This window comes from Perca flavescens, chromosome 9, assembly GCF_004354835.1.
Source record: "Perca flavescens isolate YP-PL-M2 chromosome 9, PFLA_1.0, whole genome shotgun sequence".
NCBI classification, from domain to species: domain Eukaryota; kingdom Metazoa; phylum Chordata; class Actinopteri; order Perciformes; family Percidae; genus Perca; species Perca flavescens.
In genome coordinates, this window is record NC_041339.1 from 2,255,314 (window position 1) to 2,277,930 (window position 22,617).

At 41.0% G+C, this 22,617-nt stretch overlaps 1 long non-coding RNA gene across 1 annotated transcript in view; it reads left to right on the forward strand.

Annotated features, from left to right (window-relative positions):
• LOC114561255 (uncharacterized) overlaps window positions 1-18,925 on the forward strand; it is a 53,333-nt gene extending 34,408 nt beyond the window's left edge. Inside the window, exon 3 of the long non-coding RNA XR_003693336.1 lies at window positions 18,694-18,925. This is a non-coding gene — a long non-coding RNA (uncharacterized LOC114561255). The remainder of the gene's footprint in view (window positions 1-18,693) is intronic.
• Window positions 18,926-22,617: the final 3,692 nt, after the last annotated feature.

The following is a 22,617-nucleotide window of genomic DNA, read 5'->3' on the forward strand; positions in this document are numbered from 1 at the left end:
GGAGCAGAACTCCGGGGTCTTGACCTGCGTCTTATTACCGAATCCTCGCTAATCTGTTGTACAATCCTCTTCTCCAGCCCTTGATTATGAGTGCAACTGGTCCTTAAAGAGTTCCTATATAAAAGCTGGCACTTTCTGCACAGTTTCATTCATAAGACAGGGAGAACCAGTTTGCAAATTGAGGTTTATTTGCTTCACTGCTAAAAATCTACAGAACACACTTTTCTAAATAAAGCCTGGCAAACTTTGCCTTCTGCGGTTATGCCTCTTGTAAGTGTGCATGTGTGTATACGCTCTCTCGTGCGGGTGGCCTCCGTAAAAGCAGATGTTACAGCACAGTGCAGCAATAAATACAACCACTACAGTGTATTCCTTTAATCAGTGATTTACAGCAAACTACTTTCAGCCAATGACACGCTTGGGTTGCATGAGCAGGAGCTCGGCTTCAGCCAGCACCTGTTATCTTTAGCTCTGATAGTGTATTTATCTATTTCTGGCCAGAAACACCTGAATGTTTAACATGGTTCCAAGTGCCAGAGATTAGATAAAAAAAGTAAATGAAGCTAAAAATTAACTTGAGATATTGAGACCCAATAAAATGCTACTATTAAAGGTCCAATATGTAATATTTGTACTGTAATAAATCCAAAAATGACACAAATGCCTCATCAGATATTAAGGAAACAAGTTAAACTGAAATACTATCTTTTCTGACAACAATGCTAATGTCAGTATTTTTTCTTTTTGAAATTTACATTCCGTGACGGAATTTATGTTTATGTTTTGATCTGTGTGTTATCAACGGCCCAGTTTGACAGGCAGGCCGGGTTGCCAGATATACCTGTAAAAACGTAAACCCAGCACGCTACAGCTGTAACGGTAGTACAGCCATGAAAGCAGCAAACAAACCAACAGGATCAACGGAGATAGATTCTACATGACATAAAAAAAAGAAAACGGCATGTTTCTAACAGTTGCGTGACCAGAGACGTAACAACCCCCTGGTAAATATTGGAGATGTATTTGAAAGATGGAGACAGCTTAGATCCCAAAAGAAAGCAGAGTTGGCTTATTTTCTCCTGAACAGGTAAGCATTAGCTTCAGGCTAATTTATCACAGCTACTAGGGATGGGCATTTTTTGTCATTTCAACATGTGTGTACTCACATTGAATTATATAGCTAGAGTACCCGAGTTGGTTACTCGCAAAAACAATTGAGACAGCCAGTAAAGTGATCCCGACTGGTCCTTGCTAACGCCGTCATGCTAACCCTGCTAACTGCTAATGTTACCGGGAGGACCAGGCGTGCAGCCCATGGCTGTTTACAACGTGTAGCCTCGTCAGCAGCTGGAGCCGACAACGGTGAGTGAGAGGGGGGCTGTAAATTGGAAAGAGAGGACTGTGAGTTTGCAGTGTGTTTAGCAATTGTTGCCGTAATTCTAAGCCAATGAAGTGTGTTCCGTCGGCAAGGTAGTGGTATTTTTAGCGTTTCGTATTGTAATTCTAAGCCGAGGAAGTGTGCCTGACTGGCGTGTGGAGAGGACAGTGAGGTTGTTGTGTTTTTAGCGGTTCATACTGTCATTTTAAGCCGAAAAAGTGTGTCTGTCAGTTGGTTACAGAGCTCCGCGTGAGCACGGGCTTTTATGACTGTCAATATAGCCAGCATCTACCGTTAGCTACTCCTCTGTGCTGTGGAGTAATGTCTGGCTATGTGAGACTAGCATCTACCGTTAGCTACTCCGCTGTGCTGTGGAGTAATGTCTGGCTATGTGAGACTAGCATCTACCGTTAGCTACTCCGCTGTGCTGTGGAGTGATGTCTGGCTATGTGAGACTAGCATCTACCGTTAGCTACTCCGCTGTGCTGTGGAGTAATGTCTGGCTATGTGAGACTAGCATCTACCGTTAGCTACTCCATTGTGCTGTGGAGTAACGTCTGGCTATGTGAGACTAGCATCTACCGTTAGCTACTCCGCTGTGCTGTGGAGTAATGTCTGGCTATGTGAGAAAAGCGTCTAGCAACGTTGTTGTGAATGCTGCGGTCTCAGCCTGGCAACCTCCGTGAACTTTGAGTCTGGGCAGGAGGGGGCGGGGGAGACGACTCTCCAGTATTTTGAATTGGTAGTGCAGTAACTATTTTAACCGCTAGCTGCCAGTATTACATACAATATTACATATTGCACCTTTAACTTTATGATTTGAATGATTCACCTGATACCTTCTTTTATTAACTTTTTATGTGACAAATGTCATGTAAGCGCATTCTTATCATTAAGAAGGGCAAGTAGGTACAATATTCAGAATATGCTCCTTGTTTTGGTTTTGATATATATTTTAAAGCAGTGGTTGAAAAGTTGACAATGTCAGTCTGTCGCTCCACTATACTTTGGTCCAGACTAAAATATCTCAACAACTAGTGGATGCACTGCCATGAAATTTCATACAGACATTCACGTTCCCCTCAGGATGAACTGTAATAATAATTGCTGTTTAGTGCTAACTGCTAATTAGCTAATGTTAGCATGCTAACACTTGATTTTGGTAACAACAAAGGGGTGTGGTTAAGACACTGACGTTACTGCTTTACGCAAGATTTGATTGGCTGTATCAAATTAAGGTCTCCATTCACGTAAACGGATAGCTAGTCTATAACCTTGACGTTCCACTTCCGGGATTGCCTCGGTGCCGCAGGAAATTCCACCAGATGCATGCATTTTCCGTTTCCTTCCAATTTCTTTGAGTTGGAATTTTAAATTCGGTGAATTAATGAGACTATTGTTAACTGCTCCTCAGATCTCTGCAGGGTAAATCCAGACAGCTAGCTAGACTATCTGTCCAATCTGAGTTTTCTTTCGCACAACGAATTTGCAGCGGCTCTGTGCGGAGCTTAGTGCCGCCTATGACTATTCTGATTGGTTTAAAGAAATGCCATTAAACCAGAGCACGTTTTCCTCCCATCCCAGAATGCTATGCGGAGTAGCCACACCCTGCTTCAGCGGGCTTTGGAGGAGGGTGTGGCAAAGTGAGACTAACTGATGGCTAATCGTCGAATTAATGCAAAACTAGGGGGCGCCATCATGAAACCAAAAAATATAATTTGGTTTCTGATTTTCTTTCTCAAATGAAAATGCTATTTCATTTCTGTTAAATATATGCAAATATTTAGCTGATACACTGTACACTTAAGATTTTATGCTTCAAATTTACCACAAAAAAGACTTCATAGCAGCAGTCATAAAGGCATTTGAGTCCACAGAGCACTCGGCCATGGCGTTGCTTGGAGCTAGTAGCAAAAGTTGGAAAACAAAGCAGAAACTGGAATGACAAGTTGTACCTACTAACAAACATCTAACTGCCTTGCACTATATTTATATTTAAATCTTAATTCTCAAACTATACTCATATTGCACTATTCCTTCTCTCTCTTCAATTGTTATTGTATATATTTTGTAAATTATATTGTATTGTTATACTGCATACTTAATAGTATTTATATTTGAGAGCAAAGATTAACTGGAGTCAAATTCCTTGTTTGTTTACGCAAACCTGGCCAATAAAGCTGATTCTGATTCTGATCTATCTATCTGATCTATCAACACACTGTTAATAGATTTACTGTCCCTAATGACTGTTTGCGTTATGACTAATATGAACACCCATGACACCATTAACCCTAGAGCTGTCATTACGTAACGCTGGAGACGCACTTTTACATGCAATGCAACGGGTGAGGGCATCAAGGTCCCTCCACTCCCTCCGCACGCATTACAGCCGAGCGGCCGCCCTTGATAAAGCATTGGAATGTCTTGTTTATAGATCCACTCCCAACCCTCACCTCAGCTTACCAACTCCACGACAGGCCCTGGATATGTTTATTAATGCTTGATGGTTCCTCACTGTCTCATAGTCACAGGCTGGTGTCCTTTTAGAGAAACTGGCAATATGCTGCATGTGCAGCAAACCAGTTGGAGGAAACGGGCAAAAGGCGGTGATGCTATCTAAAATGTGCAGAGTGAGCGATTTCCCGTCTCTTCATTTTTGACAAAGAAAAGCAATTAACAAGCAGTGAGGAGGCTAATACTTCTCATTACAGACCTTTGACAGCCTTAGCGAGGCACCATACAAAAGGAGGAATAATGAAATAGAAAAGACTTGTAAAATGTAATGCATTCCATCACAATATTCATGCAATAAATTGTACCTTTGTGGACCTTTTTCTTCATTCGTAGCTTGTGATTTGTTGTAGTGGGTTGCATTGACAGGTTTCCCATTTATAGACAATCCAGGATGAACATGCAGCAGAGCAGTAGAAAACATATGACACAATGTCATGGTAGCTGAATTATTATAACATTTTTAAAGGAAAATGTGTATGCAGCACTTGTCCTTGGATTTTGAAAACTTTTTACCACACGGCTGTTTGAGCCTGTCGGCACTAGCTAGTTAACTAGACAAATGGAATTCCACCGAGGAACGTCAGCTAGTAGTAATGATAATGCTAACGGAGACTATACACAAAGTTAGCTCTACAGGTAGTGTCTCAAAACATAAAATGATAAGCATTAAAAAAATTAACGTTTGCATACCCAAATAGTAACACATGCATAAAAAAGTAACGTTGGCATAAAAAAGTAGCATAATGAAAGAGTAACGTTAGCATAGAACATTAACGTAAGCATAAAGAAAAGTAACGTTAGTATTAAAAAAAAGTAACATTAGCTTTTGAAAAAGTAACGTTAGCATATACTATAGAAACATTTTCCACCCTTTGCTTTCGGAAACCTGTCTATATTGTACATTTGCTTTTATATAAATTTATATTATATTTGTACATTTCCTGCAGTGTACAGATACAGAATTAGACATTGCATTTTCTTCAATGTAAATAGACTGTTATCAATAGACTAGCTCTGTTATCAATAGACTAGCTAGATGCTTTTGATAACACAATCTTTGGCTAGGTAGGCAAACACATGACACTCACCATTAATAACTGTTGGTAACATGTAGCAGGCCTCGTCTGCTATTTTACCACTGACACGGTCTGAACAGCTGCATCAGTCATTGTCCTGCTGTTGGTCATACAACCACAAACTGCAACAATAGCGAGCCCAGAGGAATGTCAGACACACACACACACACACACACACACACACACACATTTGTCTCAAAGTGTACACAGAGAAAAGAAGTCTGAGGAGGAAAAAATGTCTCACCTCAGCAACAGGATTGTAAAGTTAAGTTTAGGAGTGCTTTAAAAGGAAAGCTGTGTCCTAAAAAGAACCCTTGCCATTACGTAGAATTTATTGTGACACACCCAAGTGTGTTTCTATGTGTTAGTTAGATGAGAAACACAGTATCAAAAATGCAGTTTTAACATTTTTCATGGTGCAGTTTGCTGTCAGCTTAGTGACTATCACATTATAGGCCACAGATAACAGAATGTAGCATTTTATCCCTAAAAAGTGAGAAAAATGACTAGTTAGTTATTTTCTGATTATACCCTTTCAGTCTGAGGTTTTCACCTTTCCTGCCTCCCTCCAGGACCTTTTTTGGATTCCTGTCAGACTTCATAAGCGGGATCCCAAGTTCTTTCCAGAGGTCTCTCCAAACTCCAGCCCATCCATCACTATGATCTCTATTATGCAGCGAGCTCCCTACCGTGGTCCATGGACCGTGATAACAAGACAGCATAGAAACAGATGTGTGAAAGTGAGCTGAGTTTGCACGCTGCAAAATGGAAAAGGTGGGCAAACACCTTTATTTATCACGCGTCTTTTCATGAAGAAAAGGACTTGTGAAGTGTAGGGGTTCAAGCAGAAGAAGGGAAATCACTGGTCACACTGCATAGCTGCTATACAGCTAAACTACAGTTCTATTCAACCCCATCCCCTCCAGATTTGACTTCTAGCACATACAGTATTTAATCACCGGGTAATGACCCTCAGGTTGTCATCTTTGGTTTGGCACAGTCACGCTTTTCAGGCCAATTCACAGCTGGGTATTCCTGGCTCACCTCTTTACCCTCTGCTTAATTTATCTATTTTCCTTTGAGAATAAAGGACATCTTTGACTCCATGTAGTGAAGAAAACCTCAACTTCTTAACTTGTGCTGTATGAATTCCCCGTTTTTTTTTTTTTTTCTAGGCCGACAGCTCTATGGGATTCACCAGCTCTGGGACGGAGCAGCCCTTCGTATTCTCAGGTTGTGTCCCTATTGTCTACCTTGTGTTTTCACTGCTGTCAGGAGGGAAGTGTGATAAAGTTGCGTTTTCTTTGCCTGTGTCTGTGTTTGACTGTCTCTAAAGGCAGCCGGTTGCTGCGAGGGGGACTTTGGGCACACAGGCGATTGTTTTACGCGAGGTTACAGGAAGGTCAGATCCAAAATCAATGAGGAAACAGCTCTGCTGCTCCAAACTCTATTTCTGCCAAGCAGGATCCTTTGAGAGGAGCCGGGATATCAGGAACCCCAAATGGGAGGATCGTTAACATGACAGATAGAGGGAAGACAAGGGAAGAGAGGAAGAGAGAGAAGAGAGCTGTTACTCGTGTGAAACGTGAAACGCACAGGTGTAATGGAAGAATAGTGTTTTCTTGAAAACATTCTCGGTGCTAAGCAGAATTTTATCTCTGGATCCATTACACTCAATGAAATGTGACAAGTATTGCATGTTCAGTTTCATACAGCTCTACCATTCAACGTGAGGACAGAAAAAAAAAACTGTGCATGCAGGAAATGACTAAAAACCACAACATGTTTAAGCCCTTTAATGGTCAGGCAGGGCACACCGGTGCTGTAATTGCCAATATCCTGATAAAAATGGCACGAATAAATAAAATAGCAGTACAGAAATAGTAAAAACATTTTTTAATTTATATTCAAATGGGAATTTAAAGGTGGAAAGACATTTAAGTAGTTTCTCTGGAGAAGCAAAACAATGCAATAATGTCCAGAGTGTCTCTTTGCCTTATAGGAAACCTCAGGGGGTTGCTTTAATGTTTCCTTCCCTCTCTGCTTCCTTGGAGCAGAGCGGATATTACAGATCGGAAGCATATAGCGAGTTTATAAAATCTCACACTGATTATGAGCAGTGTGAGCCCTTGGCTTTCAAGTTATTTTGTTCAGTGATGCTGATCCAGGACGTTTAAGTTCAGGACAAAGCATTAAACATTGGGTTTGGTTCCACTGCGTTGCTCGCTGTCTTCACTGGCTCCACAACAACAGAGCAGCCTGCTGCTGATTTCTTCTACTCAAAAACAACGTTGCCATCTTATGTCAATTATTAGACTTTAAAGCAATAGTTTGGTATTTTGGGAAATGCGCTTACTTGAGTTAGATGAGAAGATTGATATACTGCTATACTATACTGTAGCTCCCGTTACAGCCAACAGCCAGTTAGCTTAGCATAAAGACGGGAAACAGGAAACAAAGACTTTGCTCTGTTCAAAGTTAATAAAATCAATCAAACAGACAGGATATAACATGTTAATTAGTGAGATTTAAGGTGCTGGTATGCAGATTTTGTTACCTTTGCACAGAAGCAGCCTAGATTTTTCCCTGTTTCCAGTCTTCAAGCTTAGGCTAAGCTAGCTGCTAGCTGTAGCCATGTATTCACTGGGCAGCTATAACTGCTTTTCTGACCACTTGGGGGCAGTGGTGATACATCACTGACATATTATCACCCACTTAAGTCGGTGAACTTGTAAGCAGACAAGCTGCGCAACAGTTGCGCATTTACCAAGGGGGTTAGCTTCGCTTCAGAACTCAAACCTCCTATGGCGCCATTTTGATGCTACCAAATGATCACCCGACGTTAGTATTCCATTGACTCCCATTCATTTTGACTTCACTTTGACAGCAAATAACTTTACATCTGAAGTGTGTAAAGACTTTTTTTGTCCATTGTTTATTTCTAAAGAAACACAACAATGTATAAAAGGCTCCATTACCTTGTACCTCACGTTACGGCTCCGTAGCAGACGCTTTTGTAAAACGAGGTTAACGATTGTGTCATAACCACGTGACTTACTGTCGCATAGTAGAGGAATTACCGTATAGTACAGGAGAAGTTTGCAGGCAGTTTTGACTTACATGAGCTGTTTAAGTTTAATTACTAATGTTAACTAGCATTTTAGTTAGCAATTAGCCTGTGCCCATTATCTCCTTACTTATACCTACGGTCTCCGTCTCTGCAAGATTGGGAATGATTGAGATTTCTCTTGGCACAGCTACCAGAAGACTTACAACTTTCAGACACGTTGCTCACGTCACATTTACGTCGTCTCTCTCAGTTGGAGGCTGCTCAGTAATGCTCAGCGCTCACCGGAAAAGTCCTTCAAATATCCTTCACTGGTCTCCGTCCAGAGATACAGGATCTGTTGGTCCAGTTTATATACTGTCTATGGCATTTACACATCCAGCCGATTATCCAGTAACATTGGCATTCATTTGGAGTTGTTTTTTTTGGCCAATGGTGAATGTTAGGTTCTGTTTTTTCCTGTCCTGTTTTGGGTCTCGAATAAATCCTGAGGAAAATATTTGGCTCTTTAGCTGCTAAATGCTTCACTATGTTCATTAGCTTGTTGCTACCTTTGTGTGTCTGCCATTTGGTGCTGGTTATGTAGTGCACATTGGGGTTTTAGAGCTTTCACACTGAAAAGCTGCCTGCGGCTAATAAATGGCACTATGAGACTGGTGAGAATGAATCTAAAGAGCAAAGAGTTGAAAGATGTTCAAATGCTCCGCAGAGCTGAGGGGAACTGCAGAGTGATGATTCTATACATTCATCACCACAAGTGCCCCCTTTCACATTAGGGCCTACTCATAGTTGATCCATTGTACATACATTTAAAAAAAAAATCAGTGATAGTTGCTTTAAGGGAAAGGAAAAAAATCTTTTTTTTGGTTGCTTAAAGAAATATAATTGACCCTAATTTTCCGTGTACATTTACCTAATGTGCAGACTTGAAGTGTAAATACCATTACCCAGGGAAAGGTTAGGCCTTTTTTCTTCAGACATTTAACGTGTAGGGAAGGTAGACCTGACTACATGAACAGGAGGATGTGTGCTGACAAGCATTTAATGTATGAACTCTACTCATAAATGCCAGTCAGCATCAAAGCGTAGAGTGTGCTGTCAGCCCCACCTGCCTGTCTATAACAACATGTCAGCTGAAGTATTTGCAGTATTTGAAGACTGAAGTACTTACCTGTCCTGGTTTAAGATTAAAAACCAGGTCTTACCCTAAAGTTATTACAAAAAATAAATTCCAAGCCAGTGTATCCTACAGTATCTCTGTGAATGTAGTTGGGGCTTGGACAATTGAGTTACTGTATGCCACTTCATTTCTCATACAGTGAGTCAATTCAGATTTACACTGCAGAGGAAGGATTAGTGTGAAGCAGGGGAATTTAGGAGGCAACGTTATCTTTGAAGTGGAGATACAGTCAAATATGTCCCTACCTGATCCTCTGAGAGCAAACTCATGCTGTCTGCTAACAACCAGACATGATCTGATGTACCCATAGTCCGTGTGTGTGTGTGTGTGTGTGTGTGTGTGTGTGTGTGTGTGTGTGTGTGTGGCAAACTGCACGATAAAAATGAAACTGTGAAACTTTATGTAGTTTGACAAAACAACTCAAGGTCCACTTACTAGCTTTTTCCAGAGCTTTCAAACATACTGTATGACATGGGGTAATATTCCATACAAACATGCAATGTGGTAATGACATAGTTCATAACAGTCAAACGGACCGCGACCAAGGCAGCTCTGGAATGTGAATAACACTTCTACATATAAAATATTCAGTGATTTGGTCACCTGAAATAGTTGCTAAGCATTTAGACATTATCAGACGATGCCAGTAGAGCTGAGGTTGGCACAGGTTACCATAGTCACTCGTCTCCAACTGGCAAGGAGGCTCTCAGGAATTACAGCTCAGTGCGTCCAAAAAGATACATATTACTGTTTATTGACAAAAGTATGTTGAACGGCATATATTCAGTATTTTACAGGTAATGCATATTAGGTGATTTCGGACGCAGACATGGCATTTATTAGCTGATTGCTCAGTTGTCATGGAGATGGAACTGATGACATGCAAGGACAGTAAAAATAAAATTAAGCCACATTAATTCTTGACCTTAGAATAAGTAGCTTAAAAAAGCCAGTAAATGGACATTGAGTTCGATTGGGATTATTTGCTGAACTAGTATTATGAAGCATGCACTGAAATTTTAAAGAATTTGTGAATGTTTTAGAAAATGTTTGGGGTTTGTTTAGTGGAGGCTTTTGTACATTTGTAGCTAGGATTTACTCAATGCAACATTGCACTCTCAAAATTACACATTTAATATGGGCACTTTTAAAGTGCCCATATTATTATATTATATATTATATTGCTCGTTTTCAGGTTCATAATTGTATTTTGAGGTTGTACCAGAATAGGTTAACATGGTTTAATTTTCAAAAAACACCATATATTTGTTGTACTGCACATTGCTGCAGCTCCTCTTTTCACCCGATGTGTTGAGTGCTCTGTTTTAGCTACAGAGTGAGACCTCTCACTTCTATCCCATCTTTGTTGGGAGTTGCACATGCGCAGTAGCTAGGTAAGGATCACATCAGCTAGCTAGCTGTTTCTCTAACTTCAGTCAGTACAAGGCAGGACAAGCCGGGAGACTTCTTATAAACAAGGGCGCACTTTGCGTGGAATACCTGCAGAACAGGGACATGGAAGTAGTTCTTTTGTAGTCTTGTAGTGTTTTGCCATTGAGAAGTAAGTTTGTATGCGTGTGAAAGCACCAGATACACAAAATAACACCCCAAATCCCAGAAAAAAGGGATTTTTTTTCATAATATAGGCACTTTAAATTTTTTTTAGAACTGTCACAATTTTGTTGTTGCTTCAAGTCTATTACGGTGTGAAATATTGCTGTGGAACAAAATATAATGACATTTTGGGAATAATGCCATCCAAGTGTTTGAAGTTTCTTGCAGTAATCCAGACAGCATGCACATGATTCGTTGAATTTATTCAGCGGTGTTGAGACTGCTCTCGAGAAAACATCAATTACTGTAGATTGTTCTGGTGGTGTTTCAGTTTAGTACGAGTGGTTTGGCTGAACAAGCAAAGCAAAGGCTGCGTGATGCGTGTTTAGTGAGTTCTGACACGGTCCAGATCTCGGTTGATCCTTCTCTATTGAATAAGCACATGTCTTTGGGGACAAGAAGATTGATGCTGCTCCCACTGAACTCTGGGATATCCCTGTCCTTGGCTAGGCAAGATTTTGGGGTTTGTGGGTAATGGGGGGAAACCACTTCCCTTGCTTGTTAAACAAGACCATTAAAAGGCATTATGAGCTGGCGTCTAGAAAGACTTTTGCGTGTCATTGCTTGCATCTGTTGGAGGGTGTTTCTGGGCTCTCTTGTTTCTTTTGATTATAATTCCGCTCCAAAGTGTTACAGAAGTCAGTGGAAACACAGTGAAGAGGAGCCCACTGGGCAACGAGACAACACGTCAGACAGTCTAACCCAGGGTTCGGCAATCTTTTCATTATGAAGTGCCATTTCAAAATTTTCTTTTTAATCAGTGTGCTATTTCAGCATTACGCCTGCCATCATCTACTAAGCCTGCTCAGGCTGTGTTTTTTATTTTCCTCTACTCCGCATTCTGTGAAGAAGGCAACGAGTACTAGCCAATCAGAAGCAGGGTAGGGCGGGTGGGAAAAAAGTTAATCAAACTACCATAAATAACAGGCCTTGCTACTGCCAATGGCTGTGAAAGAGGTCATTTGGCATGCAGATTGGAAAAAACCATCCATTGGTTGAGCTACCGTGTGCTTAAGGTTGCTTACCCCTGGTCTAACCTTTACGTGAAGCATCATTAATGTTAGTGAAGCTTTCAACTATCAAAACTTTAGGTTTTGACAGTACTCACCACTGCTACAATATATAATCTGACACATTTTGAACTTCAAAGCTTCTCCCTGCTAACATGCAGCACATCCCATGATCTGAGCCATCCAAAGCCATGTCAGACCCTTCAACTACAATCACGTGTTGTTCAGGTTACAGTGGTGGAATTAATGTTCAAGTGGGGGAGGAGGGCCTTGTCAGCTGTTCCTTTATGGGTCAAGAGAGTAGCACCAGCTTACTGTGTTTGTAAATCATTTACAAAGTCCTTTCTATGTTTTCAGTAACTAGTTTTGTGGATTACACTGCAGTCACATAGCTGATTTGTAATGTGGTCATAAACCATCGAGTCTCTTGCTATTCTTTGAATTTGTCTGTGATTTAAGATTTATTTATTGATGAGGACAATGCACATTAATCAACATTTCTGTAAATGTGCTAATGTTAGCCAGCTGGCTCATTTTCAACTGTAGTCCTAGTTACCTAGCATGCATGTCTTTATTACTGGAGCACCCGGAGAAAACCCAGGCAAACACGGGCAGAACATGCAAACTCCACACAGAAAGACTGCCTGGACCTGGGATCGAACTCTGCAGTGCCTACTTGCTTTGAGGCGGCAGTGCTAACCACTAAGCAACCGTGCTGCCCACAGTGGCAATAGTCTGACAATTTTTGGCAACTCTCTAATCTCATAAAGTCATCTCTCCTCACACTGGAGTCGATACTGCTCATAAGGCTGATTTAGCAAGTTGTTTAGTAGCTGTTGACAGTGTTTTCCTCTTTTAAAAATAAATTCTACATGCTGTGCTGTTTGATTGGGTCTGCTTTGGTAATACATTACTCTGAAGTGACTTTACACAAGGCTCAGATTCTGCGACGAACATCGGTTGCAACTGGAATCAAATAATGGAAAGGATAAATAAGCCTGCTGGATTGTTTGCGTTCATGTCTGTTTGAATGGACAATACTGATCAATGGCTCCTCCCCAGTTTCATACTGACAACAACAGTCTGCCAGACAACCACTAACAAGTGGTGCATGTAACAGCAGTTTATTGATTACACATACATTTGGCTTTGGATTGTGTGGATTGTAATTTCTTTTTTAATTTCCTGTGACACATTGTGGTTTATAAACATGGCGTTATAGCAGGACTTGAATTCTTGGACGACTTTTGCACAGGCTTAACCCAACGCCGTAGAAGCTACCAGGAACCCTGGAACCAAGTTCAAGCTGCAGGTCTGGCACACAGTGAAGAAAAAAGGGGGTTAATGTGATTAAGGTTGTGTCGGAATAGAGACTTCCCTGTTAGAACTTCCAAGGAAGAGGATTAGATTTATCATATGCACAGAGGAGCCCTGACTGTGGTTGTGCACACTTCACTGCTCAGTAGGAATCCGTGAAGCGAGTGTCCGTGTTGTTTGGGATGTTCATCGGACAAAGTAATATGAGGGCAGTGTCAGCTGGAGAGGTACTGGGCTCAATTCCCAGAAATATCACATATATGCACATGGATAATTACCAGAATGCTTGTATAAGAGAAAGAAGGCACCAAAACGCAGAAGATGTAATGTAATCTGCGCTGTGCAGTTAGATTCCAGTGTGGGAGGGCCATTAAGTATGCATGTTAACACAGAATGAGGATGGCATTGCTCTCTCTCTCTCTCTCTTTTCCAGTATACCATCATTCCAGTGGCAGTGGATGGCCCTCTTATTAGGTCAGTCGAAAGTGGAAAATTAGCACAATTCCCCCAGGCTGGGATTTATCCCACATCTCTTCCAATTAGCTTCCTGGGCTTCTGGAGATAATTGCAGTGTACAGTGCAGAGACAGGAGCTCCCACAACCTCGCTGCTGCTGCTGCATTCCTGTCTTCATTCCACACACAGTCATGCACTTCCTCACAGAGAAAGAGAGAAAAAGAAACTAAGGGAACAGAGAGAATAACTATAAGATCAACATCCCATCTCTACTGGTTAATCCAGCTTGGAGGCGGACCCATCCCTTGAGCCTGGTTCTGCTAAGTACTTACGCTACCGAGAAGTTTTGCATGTGTTGTCATTTATAGCGCTATCATCTTTAATAACGGGGAGGGATTAGCGCCATTGCCTTTTGATCTCTCTAATCCGCAATCCTCAAAATCCCAAACTTTATCAGCTTGCCTCTCTGCTGGACCCGCTGATCTGCTGGGAAAGACAGGAATTGACCTCAAATGAGGCGCTGTCCTGTGAAATCTCCGACAGGTGACGGCAGTAATTCACCCGCGGAGAGAACAGTTGGCCTAATGTGGCCATCGGAGATGAGCCTGTTGGCTTACATGAGGCTGTTGTCAAGGGAGATTAAAGGACTTCATAAATATGCCCTTCCATTTTGCGGCGCCCTATATCACTGGGCTGCATTAATCAGCGCTGGCCATCCACAGCGCAGTAATTGCATGAAGATGAAAGCCGGGGAACTTCATCTTTCCACCTGCACCATACATCCCATCACGGATTTGTCACATGTGATTCATGTCAAATATGGAAATATATATATATATACTGTATATATATATATATATATATATATATATATATATATATATATATATATATATATATATATATAGCATATATCCTCCTCCCAGCATCCATACATGCAAAAAGAGAACAGATAACAAGCTTTATCCATTATTTAGTCATACAGTAGCACTTACAATAACATAGTTGAAACAATATATTGTAGTTGTGAAACCCTTTTCGATGAATATCGTTGTAGAACATAATAAATTAAAAGGAGCTAACAGAAATGTTTTGTTCTTGCTTACAGCGTTGAAAAGCAATAAGCAATAAATGAAATCCATACAGTAAAAAGTTAAAAAAAGAGAAAAGAATAAAGTTTCCTCCCTTACTTCTTCCACAGTCCATCATCCACAGTCAGGAGCAGCGATACCACCGGCTCGCCTCGCTCTCTTCATTAACGTGACATGGACTCCCTCCCCGTCACATCCTCCCGATTGATGTTCCACTTTCGTTCATGGCCCTCTCCTCTCCGCCGCCGCGCTCTACATGGAGAGGGAGCAGGTTCATGTCAGCGTCTGAGAGCAGCGGCTTGTGATCGCACACCGGAACTAATTAACGAGCCAGGCCTCCGTTTATGTTAAGCAATGTTTAAGAGTGGAGGACGACAGGAACTTAATTACACGCGGCTGGAGACAAGAATAGCCGCTAAAGGTTTCAGTGTGAAAAGTGTGCAGTGGGCTCGCAGCTCTGCGAGGCTCTCGGCCGAGGCTCGCGTGCGCTGTCACTGAGTGGATATTAAAGTCGTGTGTCACATTGTTTCTCTCGAAGATTTGCGAGTATCGTATTTCTTGTGGGACATGTGCAGGGTGAGGCACATATAGTAGATTTATCCCCCCCTCTCTTTTTTCATCTTTATTCATAGGCCGCATGGCAAAAGATGTTCACAGTTACATAGCTGTTGACTCTTTGCTTTGAAACGGGCTGGAATTAGGGAATCTTTGTTGGGTTACTGCCTGATACAGTTGTGTGTTTGACTGACTGTATATGTGCTGAATGTCCACTGGGTGTATTTACAGTAAGTGTGTTTCTTGCTATCGTAGTGGTGTGGTCTACGTGATACGCAGGTATACGCAGTATACCCACTAAGAAAGCTCCAGGATTTCCATATACCCACTTAAAAATGCCCAATGACACACAACAACATACTTTCCATTATATTTTTGATATATTTTGAAAGGCAGATTCTGGCCAATATATATACAGTACAGTATACCCACTACAATACACTAGACTACACCACTGGCTCTGACTGTGTGTAAAGCAGCTTTGGAAGATGTGTTGGGCTGTAACAATGTGATTACTTTTTTAGTAAGTTTGGTTTAGTTTTGAGTTTTTTTATTTAGTACAATTTAAAATGACAAATAAAACAAAAATCACATAATGTACAGCGCAGGGAGAAGCAGAAAACCCAATGGGCTTATTGGCACTTCCGCTGTCTGTGTGTTGCCGTTCTTAAACCCCGTTCTCTTCAGGTAACAACAACAAACTTCGAGCTAGCGAGCTACGCGCTGAAAATGGCAAGTTTTTAATCAAAATTGGGATGGTGCAACAAGGCAGGCCTGCTTGGTTCTTTGGGGGAATGATTGTAAAGATTTATAAAGAATATGTTTACGGCATTTATGCTCTAACTGGGACGTTTTGGGAGTGATTGCTGTGGACGAAGTACACACAGCAATACACTAGTATGGTATTATAACCATGTATCAGCTAATTTAAATATCTCATGTGACTGTATTGTGTGAACAGTTAACTTCATTTAATATTGTATGTTGCGTTTTCTTTTGCTCTTACTCAGCGCTGTGGAGTAAGCTCTGGCAAAGCGAGACTAGGTTGAGGTGGTCTCGCATTGCCAGACCTTCCTCCACAGCGGGGTCTGGCTAGTCCCCACAGCATTCCTGGATGGGAGAAAAACGTGCTCTGGTTTATTGGCATTTCTTTAAACCAATCACAATCGTCTTGGGCGACGCTAAGCGCTGCATGGAGCCACGATGCCTCTGCAAAATAGCCTCTGGAAGGAACTTGTTTGGTGGAACATGTGTACGTTCAAAAGTAGTTAGTCGTGGAACAGAAAACTCAGATTGGACAGATAGTCTAGCTAGCTGTCTGGATTTACCCTGCAGAGATCTGAGGAGCATTTAACCGTAGTCCTCACAAATCCACCGGCGGTTAGAACGCCAACACAAAGAAAGAGGAAGGTAACGGACATCCGGCCGAAAATAAGGACAGCGAAATTTTCGGCAGCAATGGGGCAATCCCGGAAGTGGAAGGTCGAGGATATAGACTAACCCTAACCTAAATAATTTTAAAATTTCGCAAAATAACATCAATATTTAAAGAACACAACAATTATACTGAAAATAATGACTACATAATAGTGATGAAAAAGTTAGAATGACAAAATATATAAAACAAGAACATCAAAAATTACAAACAGTATTGTGTGTGTGTGTGTGTGTGTGTGTGTGTGTGTGTGTGTGTGTGTGCGCGTGCATGCGTGCGTGTGTGTGCCTGCGCAGATATGCATGTCACTATAAATAAAACAAAATATATACACGTGAAACATACATGCATTGACAACACATACAGATATAAAAGCAGATACAAAACAGCAATTGAGTTGTCTTTTAAGATATTCATTTTCCTAACATTTTATAGAGGAACAGTTTTTTGTAGTAATAAGTAGTGTAAAGGATTACAATTTCTAATGCCCTAATTCCATTACAGTTCCTACTCCCAGTGTGTGCTGGTGTGTCCTGGTGTGAGCAGCAGGACCCCCTCGGGTTACGTGGAATGTGTGTTAACCTAAAAGGGGGCTGCAGAGGTTGACAGGAAGTGAGAAGGAGGTTAGCTCGGGGAGCCTTCTAGAAAATGTAGCCGCAATAAAACAAAGCGTGCTCTTGAAAATACTTCACTGATGGATTTACAAACTTCAGGCTAGAGGAAAGGAAGTCCAGTTTATTTGAGATGCTTTTTTTTGGGGTCACAATATACGCAAGAAAAAAATAATGTGGGATGATTCAGTTGAAGAGTAGAGAGTGCAGGAGGCTGAGGGAGGAAACGATTAACGTAGGGTCCTACTGTATGATTAATTATGAGCTGGGCTTCTGCCCCTTCTTTTTATCTTCTTGCTCTTTAGCAACAAAGCCCCAGCCCCCCACCTATAGAGATGTACATAAAAAATGCATGTGACTTTCTGCACCTTTGCATTTCTTCTGTTGAAGTAATAATGTGCAACTATTCTTAACCCTTGTGTTGTCTTCGGGGTCAAATTTGACCCGTTGTCTAAATGTCTATATCAGAAATATGAGTTTCTTTTTAACTATTATCTATTTACCCAATAATAACATGGATGATTCCACACATTGCGCTTCACAAGTACAACAAAAATCTCTACTTTCATTGAATTTTGTGTTTTGTTTGTTTTGTTAGCATTTGAAAAGAAATTTCAGTATCAGTATCTCGACTGAACATTGACATATGCCATTCTGTGATGATCCTTCCTTTAATATTAGTCTAAAGAATTCATAATTTCTGCTTTTTAACTCAAGAATTCTGTATAATTTCCTATAAATGAGGTTTATTGACCATGAATTCCAAAAATAAGTGTAAATCTAGTAATAAGTTGGTGTTAGTGGTGTTTATACATGGTAGTGAAAAGAAGGAATGGTCGAATGGAAGACAACGCAAGGGTTAATAAATCCATAACAGTAGTTCATAAGAGCTTCCAGACTTGCTACAGTGTAAAGTGGTTTCTATTCCTGGGATGTGCATTCACGAGATCAGCAGTAATAACTGGTTTATGATATATAAAAGGGAGGGAAATTACTTTACGTCAATATTTTTCATGTGCCGTGCTAAATGTAAGAAAAAGCGAGTCTTACTTTGAACATGAGGGTAACGTTACTCTGAACACACCAGAGTCTGCGAGTGGATGCTGACAGTTTAATCTACTTGTGGAAAAAAATTTTGTAACTTTAACCCAGTGAATCCAAAGAAAACCACATACACAGGTTTATTTTGAAGATGTTTATATGGGTGATATACTGTGTAGTAAAACGGTATGCCATCACTGTGGTTTTATGTTGAGCCATAAAAGCTGGACCGGTTCGTGGCAAAATCAGTTTATGCGGAAGAATGTGGAAAACTCCACTCGGTCACATGCTCTTATTAGTCCAACACATATTTAAACAGTTTGTTATTTATGATGTTGCATTCCAGGGTTTTCGGCACTCACCGGGACCTCATCTGGCGCCTGGGTTCAGCAGGAACCCTCAGACCAGACTGGCTGACTTCTGGCCACATGTGATGGACGGAAAGGAACGCATGCTCCTCGTGTGAACGCACGGTGGAAAGGACGACTTGGACGTGTGGGTACCGAAAGAAAAAGAAACTAAGATAGAAAAGAGCACTGTGTGGCCGGGTTAGCTCACCTGGTAGAGCAGGCGCACACACACACACACATATATATATATATATATATATGTATGTATATGTTTACGCCTCAACGCAGTGGCCGCGGGTTCGACTCTGATCTGCGGCCCTTTCTGCATGTCATTCCCCCTCTCTCTCCCCTTTCATGTCTTCATCTGTCCAATGGAAATAAAGGCCTAAAAAATCATCTTTTAAAAAAAGAGCAGCACTGTGCTTTAGCTTGGGAAGGGTGGTCAGCCTTTTCCTCCTACTTCCCCTCACAAGAACCATTCTGGAAAAGTTGTTGCCAAAGCCGCAGCTCTTATAGAGGAAACCAGGCCCAGCTGTGACGCAGCTGCCTGCACTTGACACTCCAGCATCGCTGAATTATTGCAACGTGGTGTCCTGACCTGGACATTCAAGCCTCGATTCTCTTTTTTTATCTGCGGCTTAGCTCGGTCAAACGTATTATCTGCCAGCCTTGTTACCTTGGCGCTGCGTCACTGTCCTGAAACAGGGAGCAGCATTGTTTAGCGTGATGTGATCCGTGCCCACTTATGGCTGTCAACAGAAAACCGCATGGAATTCCCCCCGTGCTTTGGTAAATGTCGTGTCTGAGAAAGGGAAAGCTTAGAGACATGACTTGTACTCTATTGCAGGCTACTGTGTGGATTTGTTGTCGGTTCTGCAGCACACAGGATGTGATGCGTATTTTTGTCAACCAGTGATCAGCGAGCAATCTAATTACACACTAATCAATCACAGTGTAATGAGTCTGTGCCTGGCCGGGTGTGGCCCGCTCCAACCCTAATCCACTGCATCTGTTGAAGGGTAATTCCACAACCCCGCTTGCTTAACTTCACACGCCAAACTTTTACTTCTTTCCCATACAAGTTTTCTATCACACATGTCCTGTGCTCTGGCAGCGAGAAAATTAAGGGGTTCTGATGTTTAGCTTTTGATGGAGGGTTAATGTTTGTAATAGTTGCAACACACAAAACTCAATCAACCATCAGATCAAAAACATTAAGACCAGAACAAAATAAAAATGAAACAAAACAAAACCAGAAGATTGACATATTTTATTTTACAGGTTCTTTTTTTGGGATAGATCTTACTCCATTTGTGTATGTGCTCTCTGATTGTAAAGGTAAATGTTTCCATGTCTAAAGTTTGTTCTATGGTTGATATCCATGCATTTATGCATCCATGTCCTATACACAATTTTCACAGGTTCTTTTAAATCAAATATACTTTATATAGGTTTTCCCAACCTATTCCGAGAGAGGTAATCTTGACGTAACAGAACAGAACATTACGAAATGTTACAACTGCACTATAATCGTAATCTTTCTTTTCATTTTTATTTGTGCTTTTATTTCTTGATTAGAAAGCCTACAGTCTCAGACATTCTTTCCCACGGTACTTTAAAAAAAAAAAAATGGATCAGTCTTCCATGTGAACCAGAGGGCCGTCCCTCAGCAAAATGATTTATGAAAAGAAATTCTTATAAATGTTTTTAAGCCATAAGTGAAGCATAGCAAGGTATATAACTGAGAACAATGAATGCATTAACTTCATAAAACATCACAGTTTGGGGTCAAAGACAGCAGGAGAAGAGGGAGCTGCTTTCCTCTATTTCCACTCATATATTTGTGATCTTTTCCTACATTCTACAAATCTCCACCAGACAAGCTCTGCAAAGGTTCTCTTATGTGCTCTTTTATTTTCCCTTTTCTTTCAACTCCACTATGTTGGTGTGGTTCCTTCATGACATTTCTGTAATTAAAGCCAAATGGCATATCCCTCTATTAGCCCCCGCAGCTGCTTGCATTTAATTCCATACAATCAAAGTGTCCTGTTCAGCTGCTCGCTGTCACAGCTACCAAAAGCCATTTGTCACAACAGGGATAAAAGAAACATTTACAACCATTAAAGATATTGCTCATGTTGTTTTACAGAGTTAAGACATATTTAGGGAAAGAAAGACAGACATAGCATTTCAAAAAGCAGTGGTAGTTGCAGATTATACGTCCATACACCGCAGAAACCACCTTTCAAATTAATTTCTATAGAAGTGTTAGAGTCAAAGACGTCCCGGTTGGGAACTTTAGAAATGAAACCCTGTCAGACACATACGCACGTACAACAGCTTAACATTTCCAAAGTTGACACTTGTGGAAAAAATACAGCCAAAGTGTTACCTGATATTCTGCACCCCTGTGTCATAGGTTCCTCTGGATGGGCTTTTTTCCCCCAAAAACCTTGTGACCTTTAGAAAGCGGCAATGGTGTGTGATCCCATGAACACCCCCAAAGGTCAGAGCTTGTTTTTGTTTTTGGACCAGTTTTCTTGTGTTTTGACTGGGTTACATGTGCGCCAGCTATAGAGTGAGCTCATACTTTTTATATAAATGAACTCATCAGTAAAGCTTATTAGGGCACAGAAAGGGCAGAGAGCGCATGCTTGAGTCCAATACCATGATTTTCTTTTCTCTACTGCTTTTACATCTGCATAATCACATCTGGTCTTTTGAGACAGCATGTTCAGCATCAAGAGGGGCGTTGCATAATATAAGATTTTTCTTTCTCTCCTTATTTCTTTTTTTTTTTATAAAACCTCCTGGCCTTGTTACAAGGGAGAAATACAAGAATACAGGGGTTATAGGATAGAAAAGCACATCACAGGAGGCCTGTCTCTTAGAATGAAATACATTTATTTTCATAAAAAGAGCAGTAATATGAAGCCTCTTAAAACTGTCTCCACTGAGCAAAATTATAACATTTTTTGGATTGGTTTTTAATGCCACCAGTGAAATGAAAGCCAAACTGATCCCATTTCTGGAAAACATCCTTATTTTGTTTGGCAAAGAAAAAAGAATTGCATTGAAATTAATAAAAAAAATTTCCACAATTCTCTATTTGCTGATAATTTCCATTCTGAAAGTCGGCCCATAGCATTGGACGCAGTAGGGAAACTCTTCAGCGCCAGGCTTGCCCTGTATCCTGGAGACAAGAGGCCTAAACACTTCAGCTTGGATTTAGTGCAATCGTTAAACTATTCTGAAGTAATTACGAGCTATTAAATGAAGAGTGGGGTTGCCCTGTCGCTGGTGAAGCAAAAAGTCACTCCACATGAAGGTGATTTCAGGAGACGCAGGGGCCTGTGTGCCCTGGCCCTGCAAAGCTCACACACACACACACACACACACTGGGACGCTGAAGGCTAATGACATGAATGTGCACCAAGGCTGCTTAACATTTAAGCATGGATACATGTACAGTTAAGTATACACACACAACGACATGATCGCACACACATCACAGACTAGTATATCATCCCATCAGAATTTGCGAAGCATGATGATTTAGTTCAGTGTCACATTAAGGGAACCCGCTCATCCTTTAGTCTGAATGAGGGCATTAGGCAGCAGCCCAAACACACCATGCAGGGCTTTTATACTCACTGCGTTTTAACACTCACACAACTCGCATAGGATGTTAGGAGAATAGAAAAATGTGGCTTTGAGTTCAAGTTAGGGCTTGGCAATATATATTATATCGACATCGATATATTAGGCTAGATATTGTCTTACATTTTGGATATCGTAATATCGCAATTTCCTGGCTTTATTACATTACATTACTGTAAAGTGATGTAATGTACCAGACTTACCCGACTTTTTTTTTATTTGCCTTTACCCACTAAGTTATTATATCCACATTATTGATA